An 8136-nucleotide genomic window follows, 5' to 3' on the forward strand; every position below is an offset into this window, starting at 1 on the left:
ATATTGTTTTCAAGAAGCTTTTCCAACCTTTTACAAGCAATGAGTGTTTTCTCAAGTGGGAGCTTTTACAACAACATTACAATAAGATTTTTGGTCCCTTAAAATATCCCTTTAGGAATGGACTTGGCATTTTTTTGTGTTGGCTCACAAAAAAATGGCATTAGTTAGTTATGTTTATGCACATATATTTTATGCATGTTTGTGTTGTTTATTTTATGCAATTATTATGTGTGGTTGATAAATTAGTTTTTCACATGTTAAAATATTTTTTGGAAAAAATAAACATCACATGAAGTTTGGATTTCAAAATTTATAATGTGGACATAATATGTAACAAGTTATTGTTTTAAAATAAAATCTGGTTTTATAAAAACGTTAATAACGTCAAATTTTGGAATACTCAAATATAAATTTTAAAATAGTATTTTTTTTTGTAACTAATACAAACTCCAAATGTATAAGAAATAAAAGAAGTTTTAGTAAAGATATAGAAGGTTCAAATGCAGTCACCGATTATTAAAATTGATTCAGGTCAAATTATATAAAAACTAGTTTTTATATAGAACCCTTAAAAGTGATTTTCTTTTTGAAAATTGATACTATGGTTTATTATATGCATGTAATAACCATGATATCATATGTTTTTAAAACTATAATTATAAAACATATAGAAGACCCTTTTACAAACCTCAAATCTATGCAATCCATTTGAAGAACACTCACACATCTCTTGTATGCACTAGTAGATAAAGGTCACCTAACCGCTTAGTGTTATCTTTTGATGGTCGGGGTGTCTTCGCAATTTCTATAACCAAGTTATAGGCCGATTACACAAGTTTCTTCAAATTGGATGATTTGATCGGAAATCTTTTGTGAAAAATGATACCTTAGCAAAAGAGGTCTGAGGCATATATGTGATCAAACATGTCTAATTAAATTTGTTATTATCGATCCCATAAATCTACGAATCATATAGTAAAATATAATTGATAATTGATATCTACCGGGTTGAATTCAAATTGATGGGATAAAGGATATCTAACCATTTATTTGTTTTGCAATGTGGATTCTAGACTTTGATAATTAATGTTTTTGGAAACTAAAAGGGTATAAATTATTAAAGAGTTTAAATATTGAAAATACTAAATGAATTTTGATAAAATTTTGTAGTTAAATAATCCATTCTCATTACAATGAAATTGTCATAATGACTTAATGAAACAATAACATTCAATAGATACAACTTCAATGAATGGGTTCATGTGTTAAGAGACAATCTCGTGACAGATATGAAATTGTATACACTTAAAGGTCCTAGTCCTAAACTATTTGCCTTGAGCAATGAACTTGAACATGATACCTAGTAAAGGCATCACTGTGATGCTAAAGATGCTTCTAACATCAAACTAGGAATAGGTCAAGGCCAAAAGGAATCACCTTGTGTGCTGTAGGAGGCCCATGTTTTATGGATTGAACATCTTTAAGCCCAAGAAATCCTATAAGGCTCACATAGATGGATCTTGTTTCTTTTGTGGAGAAACTGGACACTGGAAGAGGATTTACTCCTCTTATCTGGAAAGAAAATCTGGAAGAGACTAGTACTTCAAGTATCTACTAGATAGACCTCATACTTTTCATATTACACTTAGGTACTTGGTACTTAAATGTTAATCTAATATTTGTAATTGGCTTGCAAATATTTACAGAAGAGTAACCAGTTGAGCATAGTCAAGTTGGAACTACACTCTTGCATTTTAGTTTATTAATTATGCTAGGAACAAAATGTAATTGTAATATAAAACAATGTTTGTATTGGAAGAATGTATGTTTTATTTTATCTTGCCTAAATATATGTCTCGATTTAACTCATGAATGATTTACTATTTGCTTAAATCGTTTTCATAACGATCACCTTCATATTCAGAAATGATTAAAATTCTTTTTATGAGACTAGATCTCTTAACAAGAATTATAAAGTAATATCAATGTTTTATAAATAACAAGTTCTATATGCAAAATACTTTTGACTCAAACTTGTTTTAAATCAAACTCATCTTTGACATTGTTATCTTTACTATATAAATGACATTCGCATATTAAAACTTCAAGAAAGGGATCCTTGAAGGAAAATAATGTAGTTTATTTGACATATGTAAATCTTATTTATATATAAAAGATTCCTAATGAAATTGTCACTAAGTAGTAGAGAAAATAATTATTATTTAATGAACTATACACTATGGTGTATGACTTGCTTTCTAATGAATGTCTAAGATTTAGCACAAGAAACCAAATTAACTTTATTAACAACTATAGTAGTTATAAATTGTATTTTATATGGTAAAACATAATTATGAAACCTTTGTTTAAGTTTTAAAATATAAAGTTGTAAATACAAACCAGTAAGAACTATCTAAGGCCTTAATGATAATAAAGGATGAATTAAATCTTACTTGGTATGATTTACTTTCTAATTTATAGAAATATCATCCTTTTATTTCCTTAGGATAACACCTAAAACACTACCAATTGTAAATTGAGTAAAAACACCAACTAATAATTAGATATAACATTTTATTCATAAGACCTTGTATGGAAAGGCTTCATCTCTATCTTATTAAATGTTTTGAGGACTTAAAGCCTATGTTGGACTAAACCTTTTAAACCCAAAAATACTAAATACATATTACATAATACTTTAAATGTGGCTTAGATTATTATATATAAACCCACCAAGAATAAGTTTTCTTATTCCTCTGATAGCTAAGTTAGCAGAAAGCAAGCTTCTAATGACAAAGCAAGTGAGAGGTATATAGAACTTGAAGCGGATCATGAACCAATACCTGATGTAGTAAGAGTTGGCACTAGTTTTGACAATGGATTGTTAAACTTGAATAATAGTTATTCACCAACACAAATTGTTTGCTTTAGTGGTAGAAATCATCTATGACTTGATAAATATGGAATCTCTCATTGATGAGCTTTTCTTGATTGTTTCTGGAAAATCCATCAAATACCAAGATGTTATGTCAGATCTCGTGTATGATTAATGACTTAGAGTCATGAACATGAGATGTAATCCATGTATGATAATCAAGTATGGTCTTGACTGAACTTCATGTCTATAGCAAGGCTATAAGGAGTAAGTGATTCTTCTAGAAAGAATACATTAGATGGATAACCATACACATTTAAAGCAACACTTGTTATAAAAGGTTTTTCTCATACTCATGTCATTGACTGTAACACCCTATTTCGAGTTGTTTTGTAATCCACGGCCGTGACCTGAAGATCAATTATCATAATGCTTCGGACTTTAGGAAATAGAGGATTAGACCCTTTTGGATAAGGGTGATGTTGACTATGTGATCCAAGAGTTCAGTTTGTGCTTTGGAGCCCAAGGGCGTAATGGTAAAAGTGATGGTTCATGCCTTCCATGAATTAAGGATTATTGTTCAATGTGTTTTAATTCAAAAGTAAATAGATAAGGTTGTAAAGCTCCTCAATACATTTCCGTCGAGATAAGGATCGCCGAAAATGGAATTGGGACGCATAAGTTATGGCCTTCGGAAGTTAGAATGGTAAGAGGTTTACTGAGTACATTGGGAGTACAAGGAATGTACGTTGGGCGTACTTGGTTGGATTGATCGTGAAGGTTCCTTCTAGTATGCTGGGCGTACGTAAACCAGACTCAACCGCTAATTTAGAGTCTTGCATCCAATTTAAAGTCCTTAACTCATTTCCAACCCTCCTTATCTTCAGCCTCCATCCCTCGAACCCTAAATTCAAAACCCTAGCCCCAATTGGAAGGATGTTGAGCTTTGGAGTGATTGTGGGTGGATTTTTGGTGCATTTGGAAGTAGAAGAAACCCTTAGAGAAGTGTTGGTTGTCTTGGAGCTTGTAGATCCAAGCCTTGTTCGTCTTGATCTAGCTTTTGGAGGTATAAAGTTTTGATCTTGATGGCTTTCTTATGTAGATCTAGTTTGGGTTATGATTTGTCATGTTTTGATACCATGGTTGCGGCCCTTATGATTAGAAGTTACTCCAGAACCTTTGAGCCTCATATTTGGTCTTTGTTAAGGTCATTAAGTCATAAAAATTGGATCTCAATGAGTATAGTCCTTCCATGCATGAGTTTGTGGCATTTTGATGAAGTTTGAGACTTAGGACTTTAGTTTGGACCCCATTAAGCCATGCAAATTCATATAGTCAGGAACTTTAGGACTTAAGACATCCCATATGAATTAGATCTGGAAGTTATGCATGTTGTCTTAAGGCATTAAGAGGTTTGGAATGGTTTTTGGGCTTCAACGTCGTACGTTGGGGTAGCACGTTGGTATGTTAGGCATATAAACCTGAATAGCTTTTGGGCTATTTTTGGGCCTTGAGTCATTTTGGGTTTGGTCCTTGGTTTGATGGGCTAGATATAGGAAGGGTAAAATAGTCTTTTACTCAATGGTATGAGAAGATATGAATTGGACCTTGGATTATGGGAAATTGCCTTAATTATTGATTAGGTATAACTTGGATGTGTTTAGTGTGAGGATGTAACACCCTGATTTTCAGGTATTGATTTAATATAAAGTTCTTTGATTTCAAGGTCTAGTCGACGAGTTGGTTGCTCTACTCGTCGAGTAGCAGTGGGTGGGTCCGCGTGTTTTAGTGACCTACTCGGCGAGTCCAAGAATCGACTCGACGAGTAGGAGCTGGCAGATGAAACCCTAAATTCCGGGGTATTGCATCCTATTTAAGCATCACTTATCCCCCCTAGCCTCTCTTACTGACTCCCTCGAATTCAGAAACCCTAATTTGTGTTTTTCCTCTATTGTTGTGTGCTTCTTCTCTTGAAAGAAGGTTTTTGGAGTAAAGGGAGTGGAGTTCAAGAGGTGTGAAGCAAGGGGCTATTGTAGATCCGGATTCTCCTCTGTCTTGGCATCATTCTGGAGGTAACAAGTTGTTACCTTAGCTCTCTCTTGGTTACATCTGTTCATTTATGGGTCGGGATTTTAGGGTTTTGTAGTGGTTCTCCGATTTGGGTCGAGATCTGAGTTTGCAACCTCAGATCTGGACTCCTTTATCCCTTTTTATCATAAAGTTCCAGTCTTTGTTGAGCTATGGCCTTTCCCTTACCCTAAGCCACTCCTTTAGCTTGTTTTGGGCCATTATCCTCTTGCATGCACGTAAAGTTTGCAACTTTACGTGATAAACATGCCCTAAGAGCTTGGATCTGCAGTATAGAAGCTTTGCATGACTTAGAAAGCGTCTGTATGGATGAAGGATTGAAGGGACTCGGCGACTCGCAAGGTCGACTCGGCGAGTCATATGAAGATGGCCATGAACTCGACGAGTTGGATGAACAACTCGGCGAGTCCGTTGAAGATTGCCTTGGACTCGGCGAGTCAGTCGAAGACTCGGCGAGTCGGCTAGGGTTTCTCTCAACTTTTGGACACGTATGAACTCGACGAGTTATAAGGGAACTCGACGAGTCAACCGAGGATTTCACGACTTCTCGAGTTCAGGAAGAACTCGACGAGTCGGTGAACTGCACTCGACGAGTTGGGTCAACATGGACTGTTGACCTTGACTGTTGACTTTGACCTTGACCAAGGGTTGACTAGTTGACCTCTGGGGGTATTTTGGTAAATTAGAGATTTATGGAAAAAGGGTTTTATGGTAACTATAGGTGGTGGAGTTTGTGTTGGTGATTCGAGAGTTTGAGCCTATCATTTTTAGTGCGGCACTGTGAGGTGAGTTATCCTCACTATACTCAAGGGTCTAAGGCACCAAGGCCGGCCCTTTGAATTGTTATTAGTTATGTTATGCTAGTATGATTTGTTAGATTGGTATCCTAGAGGGTAGGATGATATTATGTGACATGTGGTATGATCTGTTAGTTTGGTATCCTAGAGGGTAGGATAATATTATGCGGTATGTGCTATGATCCGTTAGATCAGTTGTGTCTATAGAGCATTATGTGATTATCTGTTATATGTGCACATGTTTGTTTGGAGGTTAAGGCTTGTCTGCTTTGTGCGAAAGCCAATAGACCTGGGCATTCCAACCTGTTGGTTGTGGGCCGTGAGTATTCCATCCCGAGGATGATTGGACTCATAGTGTGTGGGCATTCCAACCTGTTGGTTGTGGGCCTGGGGTATTCCATCCCGAGGATGATTCGACCCATAGAGTGTTGGCATTCTAACCGGATGGTTGAGGGCTTGGGGTATTCCAACCCGATGGTTGACTGGACCCATAGTGTGTTGTTTATGATTACATGTGTATGGATGCGGCTGTGGGTATTTTGGGGGAACTCACTAAGCTCTCGGGCTTACAGTTTCAGTTTACTGTTTCAGGTACATCAGGGGATCGCGGCAAGGCGAAGGCATGATCGTACAACTCCTCATATTATATTTATGTTTCTGGGAATACTCTGATAAATAATATTTTGGAAACAAAGTTGTAATGTTTGGTGAACTTGACATGTTTTAAAAGTTTAAATTGGTTCGAAATTTTTGGGTGTTACAAGTTGGTATCAGAGCCTTGGTTTGAGTGAATTGGAGGAACATTCGTGTGAATCCTGTCTCAAATCAAGGAAGATTTTCAAATGGTTTTCTAATGGTTTTCAAAATAAGTAAAGGAGGATGCAGGGTGCACGATCAGTCGGAGCCAATAAGTAGACCCCAAAATACCATATATTTATTTAATTATGTGATATGTTAGAGCAGTATGCTAGTACTAGGCTAGGGATCTTCAGGAATTGCATGTTATAATTGCCTGATTACAAGATGCATGCTGGCCTAGGGTTTCCTTTATATGAGACTGACATCATTACTGTGGTCGCTTAGTGTATGCATCACGGTTATACATAATTAAGATCTTATAGCCTGAGAATGTTTGATTTGGCCTTACGTTCTGTTCTTGTTTGATTGGGAGCTTAGGGTAGGATTGGATATTCGAAAGTCTATAGGGTCCAGCGTTATGTATGGCTAACATACACTAATGCTGCAGGGTTGGTGGAAGTTTCATGGATGGGTGGGTTATGTGAGGCCGGGAGGCCAGTTACAGGACATTTAGCATTCCTCTAGGAGTCAGGATTGAGCGCTCGCTATATCTATGTTTATTGTTAGGGCGTTGTGATGATACTTGAGGCAAATATGGGTAGGTGTGGAAGGTATTATGGGCCCGTACTACTGAAAGCACAGGACCCATACGTGTAGCAAGGAAGTCACAAACCCTAGGGTTAGTCGGGAGTTAGCTCCCAATTATTTATGTGGATTATCTGACATCTTATGGTATGTTTCAGAATGGTGATGACAAAACGCTTTGTGGTTGGATCTGATTCGGGATCGGGACAGGGTGATCAGGAGCCCCAGTAGCACCTGATATTATCGGCCAGGAGGGGCCAATGTTGACAGAGGATCGGGTCAGGGAGATCATTCGTGAGGAGGTGGTCGAGATTGTCAGGCGTTAGATTCCGGAGTTGTTCGGGACTATTAAGTCCGCTATGATGTAGTATTTTGACGACAGATATGCAGCCCTCGCTGAGACAGCTGCCGCTGCAGCCATTGCGGCTGTAACAGCGGCAGGAGGGGGAGCGGGGCGAGTTTTTCAGTACAGGGACTTCGATAACACGAAGCCCCCTACTTTTGATGGGACGCAGGATCCCATCAAGGCAATGAGGTGGATCTCGGATGTAGAGGGGTGTTTTTTCACCTGCTCGTGTCCTACTGACCAGAAGTTCAGGTGTGCTCTGAACCTGCTAAGGTCCGGGGCTAAGGACTGGTGGAGACTTGCAACCGGGTCGTACACTGATGACCAGAGAGCTGTTGTTACTTGGGAGCAGTTCAGAGACATGTTCCGCGCCCGTTACATGCCGCGGGTCGAGCGGGAGCGGTTAGCACAGGAGTTTCTGAGTTTGAGAAAGGATGGGGAGTCGGTGACGGAGATCACCCGTATGTTCACTGAGAGGGCGATGTTTTGCCCGGAGTTTTCTTTCGAGCAGCCTCAGATGACCCGATATCTGAGCATCCTCAAGACTGACATCCGTCAGTTTGTGTCTACCCAGCGATGGGATACACTTCTGGAGTCGTAGGAGGCCGCTAGACGGCGTTTGATGGAGATTGAGCTACAGTTGAGGG

The sequence above is a fragment of the Lactuca virosa genome, chromosome 8, assembly GCF_052849685.1.
Source record: "Lactuca virosa cultivar CGN04683 chromosome 8, Lactuca_virosa_CGN04683_v6, whole genome shotgun sequence".
NCBI lineage: Eukaryota > Viridiplantae > Streptophyta > Magnoliopsida > Asterales > Asteraceae > Lactuca > Lactuca virosa.